Raw genomic sequence first — 22,541 nt, 5'->3', positions numbered from 1 at the left:
TCCGGACACCGCCGCCAGGATACTCGAGCACTACAAGCGTCTTTTTTGTGTGTGTGGAGACTATTCTAAGCGTGAAGATTCGAGCGTTGCACAATCTCCTGCAGCGATCTGCACGCGTGTGCTCGCTAGCTTTCCTGCACCTTCTCGATGGAGCTCCTTTGGTGAACTTGGCTGTTTGCGAGGACGCCACTGCCACCGCCGCCGCCGTCGTCGCCGTGCGCGCGCTGTAAGTTTGGAAGTTGACGCGCACGCACCGGCCAGGTCAGTTATTTTTCATCGTCTTTTATTTTTCAATAAAGATGAATGCGAAGCAGTAAATCTACTCAAGTTCTCTGAGGTCACCCCGAAATCATGCCGTAAACCGAAAGTCTTTAATTGACACAAAATACAAGAGAAGTCCACGTGTTATGTTGCACTTGCACTAAAAACAAGTTGACTGTGACGTCACGTAGAGGTGCTCACTAACAATTAGCTTAATTTGGAGCGTTTATTCACTATACGGGGTGGAGTTTTTTTGTATTATAAATTAATTTATTTGTTACTCAGACCTTATTTTGTTTTCACTTTTCAATAATTAGGGAATTTAATTTTCCACTTTTTAAAATTAAGTGTTTTTTGCCACTTTTCAAGTCATGTAGTTTTGCTTTATGAATTATGAATTTAACTTTTTATCAATTAATAGAATATTTTACCTATTAATTCTTTTATTCTAAGTAATTGTAATTTTTCCAAATGACTTGTATTTTTATTAAATATTTGTAATGTATTTATTTTTGTATTTAAGAAATTATTGTTTTGTTTTTATGAATATATGTTTTGACATCCGTACATATATTTGAGCTTATTATTATACAATGTCATTTTTTACACTTTCTTAAATTTGTATTTTTATTAATACAATATATTTTAATTGCATCTTTCCTAAACATTTACCATTTGATTAACGTATGTATTTTTGCTTTATGAATTACCGTTACATTGTATTTTTTACTTTATTTAATTTTTCGCATTGCCATTTATTTCTTGTTTTAAACTGACGTTTTAATTATTCATGTACATTATTATCTACAATTTGTTAGTTTTAAATATACCTAAGACATCACTCAGGTGTTAATCAGATGATTGACACACTTTTTCCGTAATGATATTGATTTTTTTTTTTACAGCTATGCCACCAGGCATGTTTTATGGTTTCTAGTTGTTGTGTTGTGTGTGTGTGCGTGTGTTTGTGTGTGTGTGTGTGCGCGCGTGTGCAAAAATATTTCCGTGAGTCCTTCATCTGCATTGATTTGATGCTACTGTGCACGCTGGACCTCCACAAAGGCCAAACAATTTGGTAGATACAGCCTTTCTGCTAATGCCTGAGTTTTTTGGGCATGTGTGTTTTTTTCCACTGAGTAATGTCTCAAAATGTCCTTACGTAATACACAAGGACATAACCCGATAGAAGATAATCATATTACAATACAAATTATAATTTTTTTAAACCACCAAGAGCATTGATTGAGAGTGTTTTCAGTCTGCAGGCTTCCGCAAGTAGTGCACGAAGAATCATTGGATTGAATATTCAAACTGCGTTTAATGTTCCAGTGGATTAAACTTTTTTTTGTTGTTGTTTTTTTTGCAATCCGGTAGAGTATTTTAAGTAGAGTTCAATTGTATTTAACCTTGAAGTTCAAGACAATTGCATTTAATGTTTAAGTCTTCGTTTCCAAACTTTACTTAGGTACAATTTTTGAGTTACATTTTAATTGATACATCAATGAAGTATAATTAAAAGTTCGAGAACAATTTCAATCGACTTATTTTTGATTGTAAAACCAGTAAATGTGTTGTGTGATAAATAGTCTAAATTCATAAAGATAATTTATGCCCTCTAATGTTTATTCTGCGACAAAATGACAATTCTACATCATTTGAAAACACTTCTCCGTTGTCCTAACAGCATTTCTGTAAAATACCACAACAACCAAGAATTATAGCAAGATTTATACTGTAATTTTAATAACTTGGGGAACATCTACTTGTGAGAACAGAACCCAGAAAGGAAAGAAAAAAACGAGGAAAGGCAAATTATTTTCACTTGTGGAGGCAGCAGTTAATGGGCTCCACGGTGTGGACAGTGTGTGGCATATGGACAAACACTCATTTTTCGTCTCCCCACTGCCACTGTCAAGTTGTGAATGACTTTTGTACTCCAGAGACCCAGCTATTTGTATACTGACTTTAAAAAGTCCATTTGATATGATACATGACATTACTCTACAATGGCAGTTAAGAATACCAAAAAAAATATTCGAAAGATTTTTCATTTATTTCAAATAGCATTTGTATGACAGGTTAAACTGCTAACAAAATGATACATGAGGAATATTAAGTGTACAGATTTTATTTTTTATTTCTGCTTAATTGAAATGCCCTGCACAGTTAATAAATCTTGTAAGATTGTTCCAGTGTTACCCAGGCCCGTATTACATCAACTTCCATTTCCACTTTTTTTTTTTTTTTTCATGATTTTGTTCAACAAGCATCGAAGGCAGAAGATAACCGGGTCCAAATGCGACACTTTGGCCCTGGTCTCTTACTCTTACACCCCCTCCGCCAAGGAAAATGGCTTCCTCGGGCTGCTCTCGACTGCTCTTTAGTACTTTGATCTCATTTGAGTACAAGTGCAGCGATTCCAGATGTGATTGCGACTGCCACAAAGTCAAGTCTGGACATTTCCCACCCCCTCTTTTCTTTTGCTTTTTATTGAGTCTCCAGCATGAAGCATTGGCGAAGAAGTCCTTTAAGTGCTTCACTACGCAAGTGCTTGATCCGATTTCGTCAGAGAAGTGCGTCTGTTACGGGCCCCATTGATTTATAGCCTTCATCGCAAAGTGGCCCTGCAGCGGAGGTCATGGCGGTCTCAGTTTTTTTTTTTTTTTTTTTTTTTGTGAAACCAAAAAAAAAAAAAAGCTCTTACTCTCGTCTTGGTGAGATGAAGCGCTTGTTAACCCCCCCTGCGGGAGGCACACGCCACTGTCATTTACCTTGATTACGGTAGGGTGAGTGTCTGTGCTGATTGTTTAAACCTGACGGATATTGTCATCCTTCCGCCATCGGCGTGGAAAATGTCTCTGATCTCACCCAGAAGGCCGTCCGTCTTGCTTTGCGAAGCGTTGGGCTGACACTTATTGGCCCATATTGAACATTTGGAACATTTGCCATGCTGCTTGTGTTACCGTCGGCTCGGATGTAAGGCCTTGTGCGACTCAGATCGTTTTTGACAGCTTTAGTATAGCACAAACGCAGAATGCCGTTAAACAAATGTGGATAAAGGTTTAAAGTTTCATTTAGATATGCCTTCTATGTGTCATGTTGCTAACTAAGACTAACTGGCACTGACTTACCGGTGTTTTGTGTTTTAAGACATATAATCCTAGCTCAATGCCATGCTCTGCTCGTACACAACTATGAAGTCTTCCTTGTTCCTCCTACATGCCTTGATGAAATCTCAAAATTCTTCACATTTTTGAGTCTCAATTCTGTTTTCGTAAACTTGGTTTCATTTTGGTTGCATAATATTTTTATGCCCATCATAAGTCTAACGCGGAGTGCAGTCAAACTAGTGCTCATATGTGGAGTTTTCTTTCTCGTGGTATTTTCGTAGGTTGTTGTTAAAAATGAGCGTTTGCATCATTGTAGATGTGAATATAGCCGACAAAATCGATGTGGTTCTCCTGATTCCCTTTAAATTCAGTGCAGTCGAAGAGCACAAATTTACATAGCAGAAGCATAGACTCACTGGAGTCGGTGCAGGAGCTTGGCATGCTCAAAGTACATTTATAGGGAACTGCAAGAAGATCTCCACTCGCAGATGGTATAAAGTTGGCCGCCGCAAAGTGGGCACTTGCCGACTGCCTACCACCCCTGATTTTGTGTCTGTGTGCTCCCTGGCCACAACAGGCACCTCCATGCACACACTCAAACCAGTTGTGGTGCTTTCTTATTAAAGATAATGCTATTACTACTACTACTGCTAATAATAATAACGATGATGACGATAATATTATTCATGATGAATTCAATTAATTTATTGCTCCAATTATTTTAGGCCCCATCTCGCAGGAACATCCAGAAAGGCGCAATGTGGTCTGCCAAATTCCTAAACAAAGTAAACTAGACTTGCCCCAGCACAAAAATGAAGATACTGGAGTTTTTTTGGTGAGCGCACGTGCATCTGTCTACAAAAATAGGGCCCTTGTGTCTTTTCAGGCATGGCTTTTTGAGACTTTTTTTGGAAATAATCATGGTTGACATGTCTAAATTTAGTGGTCTTAAGTGAAACCTCCTCTGGGGGTTGAATTTGCAGAACCTCACCTTTTGAGGTTATTAGAATTTAATGTTTTATGGTGAACTGTAAAATTTCATCACCATGCTCTGCCCACACGCTTTGACAAAATCGAGAACATTTCGAAATTTAGTATCAGCCTTCTGTCTTGTTTACACGGTTGAAGTTTACCAGGAATCAAATAAGATCTCTCGGGAGAATTTTGCCTTAAAAGTTGGTCTAAATTAATTTAAAATGGGGGCTTGGAACCCAAATAGTTGCATAGCTTCTTGAGATTTTTTGGTGGGTCTCCAGAGGGTTGAAAAGCCTACCAAGTTTCATTTTGATAAGGGATCCTTGCTTCCGGGGCTGGATTTTCCTTTTAAATGTTAGAGTTCTGAGTTTTATGACCAGTGATCAAACTTCACCGCAATGCTCAACCCACATTCAATGACCAAAATTCAATTTTCTTGCGTTTTAGCATGGCCCATCTGTCTTCGATCCAAAAATCAGACAAAATCTGTATGATCAGCTTGTCTTTCAATTGATCAATGAAATGTCCCACTTTCATGTTTTTCTGTCTTCCATATGGAATGAAATAACATTTCCCAAATGTTTTAAATATATTTAAATTTTAAATACCCTTTTAACAACAGAATAACAAAATGATTCAATGAGTTTAAAGATACCGATTCACATTTCAAGTGCTGCAAAAAAATGAAGATCCATGGAGTAAACTTTAGAGCCGTCTTATGGAACATATCGAACAAAAGGTGTAATTAGTTTAAAGTGGCCTATCTTTGGGGGGTTTATTTGTCATATAAATATCGAATTTCCTCAAATGTGTCCTTTTATTAGCGCCAGTGCCCCAATTAGTCGCCGACTTCATAAAAAGAAATAAAAGCCTCTCTTTTCCTTATCAGTAAAAGGATATGTAATAACTACGGTTACCTTTGTTCGCAACACACAAACAGAATATGGTACATTCCACAGAATGGATTCGCAAAGTGCTTCACACAATACAGTCGTACATGCAGAATACTATAAAAGTAGTGGTAGAAAATAAAATTACAACTGAAATTAGGCGCTGTGGTATTTTTGAATAGAATAACAAAGACACTAATTAGTATTTGTCAAAAATGTATTTCCTCAAATATCTCCAAAAATATGTCCTTTTTAATATCATGATTCCCTACCACTGTGCGGGAGGATCTCATCCATGACCCAAGTAACTGAGGTGCACACACCAGAAGGAGCAGCACAATCAACATCCAATGAATTGAAAGAAAAAAGACAAAAACAGTGTAACTCTTTACAATCTACTTATGTCACAGTGCACATTGTTGCAAAGTACAATACCACATAGCGCTTATTTTCTGATTCAAGAACATGACCCCAATTTTTTTTTTGGGGCGGGGGTGGCTGGATTGCAATAATGGCATTTGCATTTCATTTCAATACGCAAGTTGATTTTAGATACAAGTGTTTTGAATTGTGTACGTGGTCTCTGAACTCATATCTCAAGGCACCACTGTAAGAGATTTTTGTTTGACTAAACAGAACCAGGTTTCACACTGCGTAAGTCCATTTTGAGAGTGAACGACTGTCAATTAGTCACTCCACAATAACTACGTTTTAATGCAGTCAATAATCGGAATATTGGCAGTATTCTGGGTTTTACAAGCCATGTAAACGTGCGCAAAAAAACAAATATGGCTTTATTCCTGATTTTAAAAATTCGAATAAGACTCATGTGTCACCTCTCTTCTGACCTGAATATTGGGTCATGTGAACTGCAATGGGGTTTCTTCTTTAGGAATGAGGCATTGGTTTGTGTTCTGCGCATGCCCTTGCGCAAGGAATCTTGCCTTTGTAGAACAGGAAGTTCTTGTATGTGCTTCATGCGCACCGTAGCAAGCCCAACTTGAATACATTAGTTTCTCTGCAGTGTTTTCAAACAGTGAAAATGAGACAGTGTGTATATAGACACACATATACGTGTGAATAAGACCGGACGACTGCCGCGCAACTCGCCGGAAATGCACAAGCTGAGGTAAACAGAAACAGCTCAGAGACGCTGCTCAAAAGCACGCTTTTGGAGTGAGGAGGAATCCGCGGCTGCTTTATTCTTGTGGTGAGGGACATGAATATAATGTGTTTTATTGACGGAAAAAAAGTAACAAGCGGAAATGATGTCTATTTGCGTCACGACATCCGGGTGTCACCGTTTCAATTGGTGTATTCAAAAGCGGGAGTGACTTCTGTCATGTAAATGGGATATTCAGAATTTTTCAGATTTTTTTTTTTTTTACGTGAACCTGCGCACTGACTACATGTAAACATGGTTACAATGTTGGGTACACTAGAGAAAGGATATTAAAAAAAATCAGAGTGCAAGTGTATAGTGCCTCTATTCTGTATGAACTATGTATTCCTCTCGCCCCCCCCACAGCAAATTAAAAATTGCGTGGGATGACAATCGCCCCGTGGGGGATGCATGCCAGCCGGCCCTCAGAGGCATGATAAATTGTTATTAGCTAATCAAGCAGTCTCACTTGCGTAAAAAACGAGCATGGCATAAAGTCGATGGACGTGTTGGCGTCGGTGCCGTGACCTTTTTATTAGAGTTTGCGATGGCAGACAAACAGCACTATCAAACGCACCAAGGTTAACGCTGCTTGACACTGTAGTCGGACGCACCGCGGCAACCGTGATGTATTTACTTGGTGTAATTGCGGGCCCCCTAATCCGCTACTGTTAATACATGGGTCCGCGTGGCTAGTGTCAGCGTTTTGCACATTTTTTTTTTCTTACCCCATTCACCAATGAATAATTAAAATAGGAAAACAAGCTATGATGCCTTTAGGATTATGGGGAAGGTAAACAAACTGGAGAATTCACATTAGGTACACAACATGGCATTTGGTAGGTATGTCCATCATGAGTAGACGGAAAGAAAGTCCCAAGAAACTATGCATGAAAAGATATAGGAAGTCTGCAATTTTGGTTGAGTCGTTCAACGAGAAGCTTGAAAGAGGACTTTTTTTTCTTTACTTTTGTTCGATTACTTGCAAAATCAAACCACCTAAACATAAAAGAAGGATGACACAAAACGTTTGCATTTTTTCATCATAAGTAGGCACAGTGTGACTGTGAAGTTTGGTGATTCCCCAAAAAAACACAAAATTCTAGTGACTCAACTTTTTTCAATGCATTTTGGAAAATTCAGTCCAACACCAAATCTTATTTAATGACTTTAATGAGTAGACAAGCAAAAAAAGGTTTCAGATGCCATGCCGAAACGACACCGCTGTTTGCAGCGTCATTTAAAACCAAGCTTGTCCTCAAGTTTGTCCAACTACCATATACAAGGCAATTGTGCAGCAAGAACCAACGTTTTTTTTCATTGGATTGGGCGGCGCATGGCAGCGAAGTTTGACGGCTAGCCATAAAACAAGAAACTTGTAGTCAGAGCCAGTGTCACTTAGCAACTTGAAATTTGGTTTCATTATTAATTTGAATTAATTTGGAAATTCCCTATCATGAGTAGACCCACTTAAAAGTCTCAAGAAGATTTGCTGGAAAAAACAGCCAGCTTGGTTTGAAGCAGCCAATTTGGAGTCACGTTGGGCATCGCCTGCTTTCCATGTCCTTAATACAACAAACTTCAGAGATGAAAATTGTTGCTATTATTTTGTCTCGTCTTGTGCTTAGGTGCACAATACCCCGAAGAAAACATTTAATATAGAATCATATGAACTCCTTACAAATGCAGATGGAATAGACCGAATCCACGGTATTCAATTCAAAGTCAGATAAAAAGCAATAAAATGTCTTTTGTAGTCACAATATCTGCTGTTTGTCAAACACTCTGCTCCTAAATGATTCAACACTGTTCATTTGTAGTCCATGAAAAGCTGTCAGGATTAAGCCCGAGACTATTAGGCTTCTAAATTGGAGCTCAAGCGTCGTTATACACGTCTCGGCGTTTTCATTGGAGCATGGGAAGTTGCGTCGCCCAGGCAACGTCCGCAGTAGCCGCCGCACGCTGGCTGCGCGACCTCGTGTGTTCTGCATGATTGTGTTGGATTTATGTATTGTATGAGTGTGTGGGCAGTTGCTATTGCAAAGAACACACACAATTGTATTTGATGGAGAGGACAGCTTCGCGATTAGCCGCGGGACGATGCGGCCCGCTAACCAGCAGATGAACGTTTATGGCTCGCCGTGCTCTGCTGGACTTTCTGGGTCAAGAGCGAGTGTAGCAAAAATGGGAGGGAGAACATACGTTGCATGTATTGTACTCTCGCTGCTTGGTTCTTCCACCATTATGTCATTACAAGACATCTTTAACGTACACGAGATGCTCATTGTACTGCGTGTTTTGGGAATGATTTCACATCCCCCAATTCTGCAAACAAAAATCCTGTAATCCTATTTTGACAGTCTGGTTATGATAGACATTCACACCAAATTTCACATTGGTGAAACTGCTGTTGCTGGTCAATTTATTTTTTCCCTTACCAAAAATACAAGAATGAGAATTGTATTTTGATGCCATCCTCTGCCCGCATTATGAATGTGTGTGATTTCATTTGTTGGAGTTTTTCAAAATACAAACCTAGGAATTTGCCTAAAACAGCTTCTTGCGACTTTTTCGCGCATCCTGTGATGATTGACATGCCCGCCTAATTCCCGTCAATAGATAAAACCAGTGTCTGGTGCTTTTTACTTTCTGAAATCCTTCAACTGATCATCAAACTTGACGTCCCTGATCTACCCATAAGATGGTGTTGGCAAAAAATAAAGAATTCTGAATTAAGCGTCAGCCATCTTTATAGTTTTCCTGCTTCCAATTTTGCTTCATTTGGGCAAATTCCCTAATTTGAGACAGAACCTTGAAATTCACCCAGGATGACTGCTTTAAATCAAAATGTCCGACTTTGTGTTAAATATCAAGCATAGGTCCTGGACACTTTATCATGTCCAGTTTTGAAAGACGTGTCAAACCAATTTCACATTCATTCGTAAAACTTGGAAAGTCAGTTTGTGTGTCTGTGTGTGTGTGCGACAGGAAGATCATGTTTGTTTTCATGACGATGCTTGCACTTGGAAAAAAAACCCGATGAGTATTCAGGTGGATTGAGTACCCGAAAAAGGCGATTCATGAGACCGAGGAGGGCCTTTGAACTGCCTGGTACTGGGTTAAAAAAAAAACAAAAAACGTGTGTTGGTGTGAACGTAGCCTTAAGTGACCGTAAACATCCGAACCCAGATCTCTTGTCCAACTGAAAGCCGCATCAAACCCTGTAGTTTTCTGTGTGGACCTGCCAGGCATCTCCAGTCTGTTCTTTTGTGGTCGCCGGACAGCTCAGTGGGGAGCGCTGCGTCGTCTTTAGCGCTTGTCCATAGCACTGCCGATGCGCTCGTGTGATGGGAACACGAGGGAGGGAAAAAGTGTGTGTTCACTCCGAGGTTGAGCCGACAAAGGACGCCGAAAAAGCCGGCGTCGACGTTGCTAAATTTTCAGATTGATGTTTCTTTAATAAGGCCCGCAGTCTCTTGGTATGCCGACGGCGATCCGCGGCGGTGACCTACATTCTCCTTAAAACGCTGACAAGCAATGAATAAAATCCTCCAGTTACTTGATGTATTTTAATTTTGGGGGGAATGCCTTAAGATAAAACAAAGCCGATATAATATTCTCTATAAAGTAAGGGGAAGACATTTCTTCAAATTATGTTTTATTTACGGGTATCTGTGACGATTGTTGCAGCACCATTGCAGCATTCGTCCCCTCCTCTAGTTCTCTCCTCTCGTCTGCTGCCATTGTGCTGGCGGCAGCTTCCACCTTTATACTCCCCCACCGCCTCCGAACCCCACCCATGGCCGCCGCCCTCCCTGTTTGTGGTAGTGTGCGTGCGGTGCAATGGAATTGTACCCGGCGTCAGCACTTTGAGAGCGTCCCCACTGCATAAAAATGCATCCGCTGTTGCGTGTTGCTTGGCGCGACGCTGGCCGCATTTCAAATGTGTTTGGAGTAACATTTGACCCTCAAACGAGGCCGATGCGTGACGAGATATTGATATTCCCCCTTGCAATGCCATTAATTCCTACAAGCCGTCCACATGACATTTTTTGCAATTTTTTTTTACCATAAAACAGCACACTACAGTGGTACCTTGACTTCATTTAGTTTAGTGACCATGTTTGTGAATCAATTTACCCTTAGATGAAATCACTTACTTATTCCTATTGAAATGAATGCGATCCAAATCCCCAGCCACGCCCACATGTTTTAATGATTAAAAATAGAACCGTATTGCATAAAAACAAGAGAATGGATTGACATAATCTGTTTTTAGTAAGTGTAATTAACTGTATCTGCTGGAATACGTGAGACTTAAAGGGGCGTGGCCTAGTGAGTGTCCTCAAGAGCTGGAACACATTTTTTATATGTGTGTTAGACTGTTTGAAGCCATTCAATATAGAGCTGAAAGTGCATCATCCCTATTGCGCAACTTGCGTACAGGGAAGGGCATTGTGTTACCAAACCTTCATTATTTTCATCAATAGTTTCACTGACCTGACAGTTCCAATTATGGTTCCCATAACAATTTTGGAGTTAAAATTACTGAAATGATATCTTGGAGCCAAGGATAAGTTTAAAGATAATTTGATATTTTTGCCCGAAGGAACAACCAGACAGCAGTTTCCAGAGTGGTCGTGACTCATGACTCTAATACTTCCCTGAGCTTCTCTTTCATCTATGTGTAAGTCACGCTTACTTATTTTCACTAAACATGGACTGTGCTCTGTAAGATACAGCAATGATGTATCTTAATAATATATGTAATATAATTAACAATTACGTCACCTACAATTCCATAAAAAAATTTACTTTGATTTTATAATTTTTTTGCATATTAGCAAGTTTTTTTTAAAATGAAGGAACTTTGAAAAGTCAAAACACGTCCCTTTAACAAAGTCTCAAATGTGAGACTTCTTCACAAGGCAACGTAGAGAACTCAGTCTATAAATTGATATAAAGTTCCATTGTCAGATGCTTTAGTCCTCAACCTACTGTTTCTTTGAAAGTTAGGCATTCATTGTAAATAAAAAATGAAATAAAACATCTAATTACATTCCAGGATCCACTTTTATCTCATTTGCTTTTTAATACTATTTAGTATTTTCTTTTTGCTTAATGTAACTAAATATACTGAATATGTCCTTCTATTTAATGTTGGTATTTACATATCATAGTTGGATAGATGGATAGATAATACAACGATCTAAAGATGAATAGTTAAGCCGGTCCTTGGTGGTAAATACAACGGCAGTCAAATTATTCATAAGTGAATATCAAACTTGCTGGCTGCATTCAGGCTGTCAGCTGTATAAAAAATAGCAAGTCGATAATGGCTCAATACTGAAAAGAGCAACCTTTTGCTGCAGCAACATTTATTAAAATGCATTTCCCCCCCCTTTTCAGTTGTCCATGCAGCAACTTAAAAAATTAATTTGGCTTTGGTAGCATTTTTTGTTAAGATTGCATGAATAAATACAAGTCATTGTGCTACTGGTGAGTGGTTATTTGGGAGTTTGTAAACATCCCCTCTCAGCTTATTATGCAATGCTTGCATGGCCGTAAAAAAAAAAAAAAAATGCGAACAATCAAAATGGTTAGGATGAGATGCGCATGTGGATTTGTGTGTAGTGTCTGCAGTTTCCACGATTCGCATCCTCGGCGTGGCAGAGAAACAAGAGATTTAGCAGAAGGATTTCATCATCTTCCTGCCCGGAGTAAGATCATTGGTCACTTGGGGGAAAAGAGCAGGCAGCTGCAATTGAATTGCTTTGTAAATGCAGTCAACTTCTGTTGTTCCTGCTGCCGCCTTCTCACGCTTTGAACCATCTTTGCTTTGCTGTTGCTGTTGTTTTCAGATTATAGTAATCCACCCAAAACACAATAATGGAGACATGTAGAACAGAGCCCTTCACAGCTGATAGGCTTCAACATATATAATTTTTTTTTTTTAAAACTTGAGTATGTTTTTATACTGTTTACTGTTTCATTTGATATAAACAGAAAAACATTTAATGAAATTCAAGATGAAACATTAATTCTAATATCCTCCCAAAAAATAAATTAACTGTTCAAACAAAAAAAAAAATAATAGCGTATCACAAATAAAATATTGAAAATGTATAAATCTAAAATGACACAACAGCTTAATTTTTGATAAGGAAAGTACAACATCTTTAGTTTGTCTTCTTTTTAGTGAAATGCAAGATCAAAAATTTTCTTTCAAGGAAAGTCCCATAGTGGTTGGTTTTATTCCTTTTAGGAAATTGTAACATCAACACTGGTTTTGAACATTTGAGGAAAGTGCTGCATCAATAGTCTGTCTTCTTTTTATGAAATAAAGGATGAAGTAAAATGTCAAACAATCTGGATTTATTATAATATTAAAAGAAAAAGAATGCCATTAGTTGTGTATATCCACTAACGAGAGTGGCTGGTTTGTTGGTGATACTAATCGTTCATATCTTTTACCCAAGATGTCCCATACTGCACCAAATTTGACAAAATGTACTTTTGTACGTTTTTATTTCATGATATAGGTGAATGGTTTCATTCACAGTGGTCTTTAAAAAGTGATCTGTGCAGAAACTCTTTGAGAGCATTGCCAAAACACATGGTGGCCTAAGGACGGTACATGTGGAACAATTGGATGCAGTGTAAGAACAAAATAGTTTCAAATAGATTGAGGCGTTGAGCCTCCACAGAGGAGAAGACAATCTGGTTCTGACAGTGTCCAAAGTTCGCAAAGTTTAAGACAATGTGCTAAAGGCCAAGCCTTCCATTTATCGCAAACAACAGACCACCCCCTCCCGAAAAAAGAAAACCAGATCCATTGCTATTTTTGGTGAAGGTTCCATTGACTGTTCCAATGGCGGTGAATTTTTTTGAGATTCAGTTGAAACTATCGTTCAAGCAATATCGACTGTCGAAGAGTCCATTGACTGGTTGAAAATTCAATTGATGGCTCTATTTAAAGAGGATGTCAACCCAAAAATTATGTTTCCAATAATATGTTCTATGAAGCCCCACTAGTCTCAACACTGCATTCTGATTGATATTGTGTTTGTGGAATATGAGTTAAGAAGCAGCATCAGCCCAGCATCTCAGGGGGCATTCATTTTGCCACTGACTGAAAACTGTTGCCAAGCGTCTGAATGTCTTTGCTACCATTTGCGACCTTGAACAAACCCGGACGAAAAATCAACTTCCTCTATTCTCACAAACCTTTGCCGTTTTGTGGGATACGGCTTTTAGCTAGGCTTTGAGCCGTCACCGTTTAGCATATTCCAACAAGTATTATGGCAATTACTAGATAATGCAGTGTGTCGTATGTAATTCTATGATGACTCAAGTTGTCATTAGAACACAGTTGTCCTCTGTGCGTTATTGGGGTTGAATGAAGCTTCACTTTGTGTCAATGCCCTTGTTCTGGTAATAGCAGCGATTGGGGTGGGCCTAACTTGATTGCTAGCTTGCGTTGATGCATTACATCACCGGAGCCACTGGCAGAAGAATGCAACCTCTGCGGCATCATAAATGCAAAGTGTTTTTTCTTGTTTTCAACCTGTTTCAGAAATGTGACCCATGATTTATTCTTTTTTTTTTTTTTTAAATATCTGCAAGAGTCAATGTTACGGGCGTAATGAGGTATTGTTCACTGTTATCCGCAGCAAAATGTGGACTATCTGTAACAGCTGGCAGCTCTGGTATCGGCACTTTTACACCCAAGTCCTTGGCAAAATTGCATGGCATCTTACTTGGCACCTTGACAAAGTTGGTGGAAATGGATTTTTCATTTTGCTTAACATATCCAATCTCTGCGAGTTACCCTTTTATGACGCTCCTCTATATTTTCCCCATGTACTGGGAGCGTAAGTGAGCCATAAGAATGGAGTCAAATGGATTAAGGCGTTGAGCCTCCACCGAGGAGAAGACAATCTGGTTGCGACAGCATTCACAATTCAGAGTCCAGGCAATGTGCTGCAGTCAAACTTGAAAAATACATGAACAAAAAAAACGTAAAAAAAAAACAAAAAACAGGCAGCATTTGATGGAATGCTGCCCTGACTCCCCCCTCTAGAACCTACCTCCCAATATACTCTTAGCACCGACAGCCAGGAGAGAGCAGGAAAGCGCCTCGACAAGATGAATTATGCAAAGCTGTCAGAGGCGAGCGTTGTCGGAGGCTCTGCAGACACAGACCCCGCCAGGCCCTTCTGGCCACGTCCCCTCTTTTCCCCTCGATGGCCTGTTGTCACCATAGCGGTCCGGGCCACTCTGGCTGACAAGTGGATACTCTTTGGGAGCCGCACAGGTGAGCTTTATTAGCGTCATTTACAGAGGTCACCGACGGCTGATGCGGGAAATATAATTACAGTACCGGGCGGGAGAAATTGCTTACGGGGGGGGAAGAGTTGTCCTTTCAGCATTTCGAGGGGACAGTGGCTTCATTTGTTTGCAAATAATGCTTGTGTGAGCTGATGTCAGGGCTACTCACCCTTTGCTAGTATTTTTTATTCATGCGTCAGTTTCTGAGATGCACCTTTTTATTTTCTGTCAAACAGATTTCCGTGAATATTGATTGATTTATTTATGACTCTGCTATTTATGTTGTCATGGCAAATACTTAATAGCCCCAGATGGATGCTTGTTTCTTGCCACCGAGGGAAACCAGGTTGCCAGGGTTATAACATATGGATTTATAGTCTACAATGGAAACTGACAAATTACGTGTAACTCCAATGCAGACTCTAGATCAGAGTTGGTCAACGAAGACTAAGGAACTCACCAGACAGATGATGAATCGATTTGTGGAGAAGTTTAAAACATGGTTATATAAAATAAATCAATAAATAAAATGAGCTTTGCACATCTCAAGGAGGACCGTTCAATCCATCATGAAATTTGGAAAAAGTATGTAAACCTAAAAAGACATGACTGCCCACCTTAACTGACAAGAGTGAGCGAGCACTGTTCAGGTCAGACAAGCAACCGACAAGCCCATCCTTACGCTGATGTAGCTGCAGAAATCCACAGCTCAGTTGGGAAAATTTTTCTACAGGACAACTAGAAGTCGTGCGCTCTACAAATCGGGTCTTTATGGGAAAGTGACATGGAAAAAGACCTTGTTGAATGAAAGGCATAAAACCTTTTTTTATATTGTTTTTAAATAATTATGCGAGGCATTTTTAGGCTATGAAAAAAGAGGTACAAAAGTACGTGAATTTATTCGACATTCGGCTCTAAAGGACAATCGGGGTTCCTCTGTACAGGGAAATCTTGGAAGAAAAATGTTTGAATTCTGCGAAAGATATGCGATTGGAAATGAGATTTGTCTTCCAGCAAGGCAGTGGCCCTAAACATAAAGCCAGAGCTCCAATGGCATGTCTTAGATCAAAGATGTTAGAATGGCCCAGTCAGAATTCAGACCGTAATCCCATTGAGCATCAGGGCCAAGACTTGAGAATTGTTGTTCACAAATGCTCTTCATACAATCTGGCTGCGTTTTATTTTTTTAATTTTTTTTTGCCAAGAAGAATGGGCAAAAATTTCAGTGTTTAGATGTGCAAAGCTGGTCACGACATACCCTAATTTGCAACTGTATGTGCAGAGAAAGGTGGCTCTGCAAAATATTGATGCTGGGGGCACATTCAGACACATTTTTTAGATTTTGAATTGCCTAAAAACAAAAGGAAAAAAAGGTTTATCGTGTCCTTTTCATCTCACATTTACTGTATGTATTACTTTGTGTTGGTTGATCATATACAATTTCTTTGATGTTGTGAGGTGGCACAACTGTAAAAAAAGTTCAAAGGGTAAGAATACATTTTCCAGACGCTATATAATTCCAGGCAGTAATCGGACTGCCTGCTCTCGTGAGCCCAATTGAAAGTACAAATAAATCAAGATGCACAGAATACCCAGATGTTGTTCTTGTCAGCTGTCTTAAATCAAGGAAGCGTCAGTTGGATACCTGTGAAGGCTTGACTAGGAATTTATCACAGGATGCATTTCGTGCTGCTATCATGGAAAAACCTGGACGTCAGAGTCCGGTGGTGGGAGGTTGCGTGAAGTAGCAAGTACACACTCATTTCAATTTCCCAAGAGAATCATGTTCTTAGGAAGAATGTTTTTGCGTACATTCTTTGTTTGTGAAGACCGTACTTTGTGAGTTCGCGAGTCCATACACTGCATTCTATTGAGAAACGGCCGGTGCTAGGGTGAAGTAGTAGTTGTCACTGTTATTGTTGTACTGGTGCTGTGCTAGCATGTAGCATTAGCTGCCTTTACTGTAGAAGTCTATTTTTTTTAGACATTTTGAAAGGTTTTGTCTGTAGTGTTACTGCCACTGAGCCCCAAAGTGGCCCCTCAGGGCCAATTGACTCAGACATTTTGGCCCTTAAATATACTTTAGTACACGCTATAGTGGGGGGGGGCAAGTCTGGCGTGGGAGTCATTGTGAAGTGTGCGGTGTTCCATAGATCACCAAGTGTCTCTTTCCCCCGCGCTGTGACACTAATTTCGGCCGCTGATCCGCGGTGTCTTCACGGGTGGCTGCCTGCCCCGATTCAAGTGCACGATCAAAGGCAAGACGTGAGAGGAAGGGGGGTGGTGTGTGTGTGTGCATGAGTGTGTGTGTTGGGGAGTGGTGGTAGGTGGTGTTGGTTCAAGTATAACTGGAAGACTGAAAAATAGAACACAGATTTTGCTAAAGAATTCATGATCCGACTTCCAAAAATCTTCAAACGTAATCAGTCGGCATCTGCACATCACTTTCTACTCTGGTTCTTAAAATATTTGTGCCGATGCTCAACTGGGGAAAAGAAGAGGAAGGTTTTAATTTTTTTTTTTGTTTTTTTTTTAAACAATCAACGAAGACGCGCTGTCTTTTTATCCTTTTATATAAGCAGCCCTTCACTGGAATTCTTTGCAGCCTTAAAGCAAAAGTAAGGGACTTTGTTTAACTGCAGACTTCTCAGTTATATCTGAGGTGTAAATTGGGTGATACTCGTGTCATGCTGTGGGTCCATTTTTTTTCCTTTCATTTACATGGTATACTCCACGTTAACTCTTGAAGACAATATGTAAGCCTGCTGCTTTTCAAACCTTATTCTGATGGTCTATTTTTGTCATCCTTACCGTGTGTCCTAAATGATTTCCCCACACATATTTTAACCCTACACTAAACAATATGTAGTTCTCCTGTTATGTTGTGGGACTAACTGCCCCAGTTTCGAGTTCAAATAACGAAACAAAACAAAAAACACTGGATAAGTTGGCTTTATTTTTTTCCATTCATTTTCATAATTCCATTTTAATAAACTGTATGTATTTATATCTATATATGTGTGTGTGTGTGTCTGTGTGTGTGTGGGTGTGTATAATTATGAATGTTTGATTTATTTTAAAGATAACAAAAAATAATAAAAAAATAGAAAAAAATAACCTTCCATTGAAGTAACGTTGTTTTCCAAATTTTTTGCAATATTTTAATTCTCTAAAATGGCCACTGTTGCATTTGCCGAAGTAAAGGAATCATGAGGTTTATTCTTATTTTTTATATACAAATATTTTTTTAAGAATAAAAAATAATTAATTTCCCCCATCCCCTAAAGATTTTTTGTTGTTGTTTTCTAAAACCGAAAAAAAAGTATACGCAATTCACAGATTGAAAAATAATTATCATGAAAAAAAATTCATCAATCTTCCATGTTAAATATATCAAAATTAACAACCTGTAGTAATCGTGCTAAAATGGCGGGAGGTCACAGCAAAACAGCTGCAGTTTTGTCTTCTCGTGTCACCATAGCAACAACAGTGATGCTCTATCTCCTTATTCCAACTTGCTGTCGCATCAAAAAGTCCATGAGGCTTTTGTTTTAAGGTCAAACGAGTACATAGTGTCTTTTTTTGGGGCCTACGGACGGACGGACAATAGTCTTCTCCCGAGAGCTTCCGTGACCTTTTCCTAGTGAAGCAAAACCAGCGGGTAGCGTTCCCATGCGGCTCGTACGTGTGAAGCAAAGCATGCTGGGAGTTCATGTACTTTACACGCCTGGTCACTCAAGGGCTTCTTGCGAGTTACGACACAAATATAACTCCACTTAAGTGTGCGTGTGTAGCATTAGGATGCAGCATTATACAATCAAGAATAAGACGGGGGTGGTGTTCATTTCGGCTGCAGCTCGTGTCACTGCGGTTTTTCCGGCAGTCTCCCACGGGCGTACGTCACCGCCAGAGTGGTCCGAGCTACCGCGGTGTCATTGGGAGGCGTCCATGCTTGAAGTGAAACCAAGTAGAGCTCATTCGGGGGGGGGGGCAAAGCGGGAGTCCATAGCCTGCTCTCGTAGTGCAGCCAAGGGAGAAATGAAAGTGTGTGTGTGGGTGGGGGTGGGTGTGTGTGTGTGGTGTGAGTGTGTGTGACAACGGTAATAAAATAGTCCTGACACACTCGGGCTTCGCATTCCAACTAAGGTTTTTTTCTTTTTCTTTTTTTAACCCATGGATTGGTCACATTCTCATTGCCTTTTGTCCACGTCTTTCGTAGAGTTCTCTTTTGAGCTTCAGTCGGAGATTTCAGATTTTTTTTTTCGTTTTTGCATAATTTAAATTTTTTTTGACTTTTTTCAAAAGTCTAATAAGTTTACAAAGCAATGTTAGATAAGTTATATAGAAGATCGTCTAGAATAATATGAAGTTGGCCCAACATTAACAGGTAGTGTGTTTCACGATAAAAAATAAATTAATCACTTTTGTAGGAAGTTTTTTTTTCATCAAAACAAATTTAATTGAGATCTTAAACATTTAACGATTAGGCATTTTTATTTCTAAAATGGAAACATTTGTTTGTGTTCCATTAATTGGAGTTCCACCACAGTTTTCTTTATAATTTTTTTTCTGCATTTTTCTTTCTGTGCACCAAATGTTATTTTTTTGCTATTTATACTGCATTTTCTTGGACGGAATTCGATTGAATTCTGGATGTTCTACTTTTTTTAAACAATTTAAAGCAATTTATCACTATGATTTTTGTACTTTTGATGAAAAACGCTTGCTTGCTGCACAAGCAATGACATTTTCAACAACAACAAAAAAGCCATAAATTTGTTATAGTAAAACAGTTTTCATTCATAAATTTGCTATACTAAAACAGTTCAGGTTTTTTGTAATTTTTTTGTTGTCATTGTTGGGGGGTTGAGGGAGAATTTATTATTTTTTTAACCACTATTAACAGTGCATTTTTTTTTTATATTCTAAATACGCTCCTCGGCATGTAGGGCAACTTCTGTAATTCTGTGTGGGTGGGGGTGGGTGTGTGTGTGTGGTGTGAGTGTGTGTGACAACGGTAATAAAATAGTCCTGACACACTCGGGCTTCGCATTCCAACTAAGGTTTTTTTCTTTTTCTTTTTTTAACCCATGGATTGGTCACATTCTCATTGCCTTTTGTCCACGTCTTTCGTAGAGTTCTCTTTTGAGCTTCAGTCGGAGATTTCAGATTTTTTTTTTCGTTTTTGCATAATTTAAATTTTTTTTGACTTTTTTCAAAAGTCTAATAAGTTTACAAAGCAATGTTAGATAAGTTATATAGAAGATCGTCTAGAATAATATGAAGTTGGCCCAACATTAACAGGTAGTGTGTTTCACGATAAAAAATAAATTAATCACTTTTGTAGGAAGTTTTTTTTTCATCAAAACAAATTTAATTGAGATCTTAAACATTTAACGATTAGGCATTTTTATTTCTAAAATGGAAACATTTGTTTGTGTTCCATTAATTGGAGTTCCACCACAGTTTTCTTTATAATTTTTTTTCTGCATTTTTCTTTCTGTGCACCAAATGTTATTTTTTTGCTATTTATACTGCATTTTCTTGGACGGAATTCGATTGAATTCTGGATGTTCTACTTTTTTTAAACAATTTAAAGCAATTTATCACTATGATTTTTGTACTTTTGATGAAAAACGCTTGCTTGCTGCACAAGCAATGACATTTTCAACAACAACAAAAAAGCCATAAATTTGTTATAGTAAAACAGTTTTCATTCATAAATTTGCTATACTAAAACAGTTCAGGTTTTTTGTAATTTTTTTGTTGTCATTGTTGGGGGGTTGAGGGAGAATTTATTATTTTTTTAACCACTATTAACAGTGCATTTTTTTTTTTATATTCTAAATACGCTCCTCGGCATGTAGGGCAACTTCTGCAACTCACCCCCCTCTCCCAAACTACAGTTTAACATTACATATATTAATTTTAGATTGTACCCAGATTTTATGATCATATGCCATGGTACAAATGATATATTTCTATCAAAAAACAAAACAATACATTTGCCATTGAGCTGAAAATTGTGCTTGCAGTACTAATTTGACAACTCATTTTAAGGTGGTGTAAAACCCATGATTTGTACTTTTTTAATGCAGTATAAAATTGTTTATTTGCTGAAATTTAATATAGCTTCACTTCTGTTGGATTACTTTTGTAGGGGATTCATACTTTTCTACGCTTATTCAGAAAACATGCATCGAAAACAACTAGTGACTTTTGGTGACTTTTGTTGTCCTGGTTTCATGAACCACAATATAAAAATATCAATGGCATCACCAGATTTCATGACATAGAAATGTAAGGAAAAAAATAGTTCGAGAATTTCGAGGATAGTCCATAAAATGCAAGCATGCTGCACTTCAATTATATTGTGGCCCTCAGAAATGGATCATTCTGAGTAACTACATGTTCTCGGCCAACCAAATAAAATATGCTTCATGTTAAATAAAAGATTGGTGAAAATTGCCGCAGTGAGTATGATTTTAACACACACAGACTGATTCAATCTTAGTGGAATTTTAGCTGCATTGAAGATGAAGTGTGGGCTGATGTGATGCAATTTTTCAGTCTTCACCCTGAAAAAAGACAAAAAGTAAATTACAGTAATTAACGCTATATTGTGGAATTTTTTTTTTCATTTTTTTTAAATGTCAAAAAGTGTGTTTAAGTATGTCTCCTGCAATGAAAGGATGGAGGATCACTGCTAGTTGGTACAGGATCATATGAGCAAGAATTACCCATGTTATTACTGTAGAGTAGGCAACATGAATCATTTTACTTGTGTATCAAATTTTTGCAGCTGAAGTTAACTGATATGTCATTAATCCATTCCAGCCCGCCCAAAAACGGCACCAACATTTATGATGTTTTTAATCGAAAAAAAAAAAAACCCTGTACCGTATAAAAAATGTAAATGTTTTTACATGTTAGGGTATGCTCCCTGTGAGTGTTCTCATTTTGTATTTGTGTTTGTCCACATTAATTAAATGGCTGAAAATGCATTGGCAACTGTGTCGCTCCTTGCCCACATGTGACGGCATCAAAATACCTTCATAGTTCATTCCCCGCACCCCCCTTACTCTACTTGAGAGACCTTGCATTGAAGGTCACCCACAAATCAAATTTTTGGTTTTCAAATCCCATGTTCAGGCACATTTATATCAAAATGAAGCTGTCAGACTTAGAAATTAACCCAATATTTTTGGATGTGACATGACATCTTGACAATTACTTAAAATGAAGGTCCCCGCTATGTGAAAGTGCAACAAATCTGACACACAGTGTCAAAAACCCTGTCAAATTTGAATGGTTAGCATGCAAAACGAGGCTTCAAAATTGTGAAACAAATCAAGCCGTCTCTCCACTCTTGAACACTGCGGGTGTGTCTGCCTAATGCAAGGAAACCACGCCCCACTCAACTGTCAAATACCACAACTATAGCCTAGAAAATGGATGCTACTTCATCTAGAATATTTCTGGAGCAACACATATTGCAACTACAAGTGGGAGCCGTGAAATGTATATGCACAATTTTTTTTTTCTTTTTGGGTGTACATAGCAAACTGTGCAGCAAAAGTGCACTGATAACCACTGATAGAGTCGCTCAAGTCCATATGTCGTGCCGGACTCTGAAATGTGTCACATGGTGCCATTTTAGCCACTCTCCCAAAAAATAAGCAGATCTAAAATGGTGGGGAAAAAAAACTCCACCAAAAAACACAGTAGCTCCACAATTTTTTAGTTTTCACATAATTGAAATGTTTTAGGTAATTATCTCCTAAAATGTGCAAACTAAATCCCTCTCAAAAG

General features: G+C 38.5%; 1 protein-coding gene across 4 annotated transcripts in view; it reads left to right on the top strand.

Moving 5' to 3' along the window:
• Nucleotides 1-247: 247 nt before the first annotated feature.
• The window catches only part of LOC148338038 (teneurin-3), a 225,217-nt gene continuing 202,923 nt past the window's right edge, over nucleotides 248-22,541 (top strand). For 2 of the 4 annotated variants that reach the window (XM_088292545.1, XM_088292541.1), the window contains exon 1: nucleotides 14,601-14,715. The gene's annotated coding sequence lies outside the window, so the exon portion shown is untranslated. Of the gene's footprint in view, nucleotides 262-11,067; nucleotides 11,086-14,600; nucleotides 14,716-22,541 lie in introns of those variants that run through there. The other 2 variants (XM_088292542.1, XM_088292543.1) reach the window with 2 other exon arrangements.

This window comes from Idiotropiscis lumnitzeri, chromosome 4 (genome assembly GCF_059441095.1).
Source record: "Idiotropiscis lumnitzeri isolate Australia: NSW breed Sydney's pygmy pipehorse chromosome 4, RoL_Ilum_1.0, whole genome shotgun sequence".
In the NCBI taxonomy this organism is placed as follows: Eukaryota; Metazoa; Chordata; class Actinopteri; order Syngnathiformes; family Syngnathidae; genus Idiotropiscis; species Idiotropiscis lumnitzeri.
This window is presented reverse-complemented; position numbering and strand designations above follow the sequence as displayed.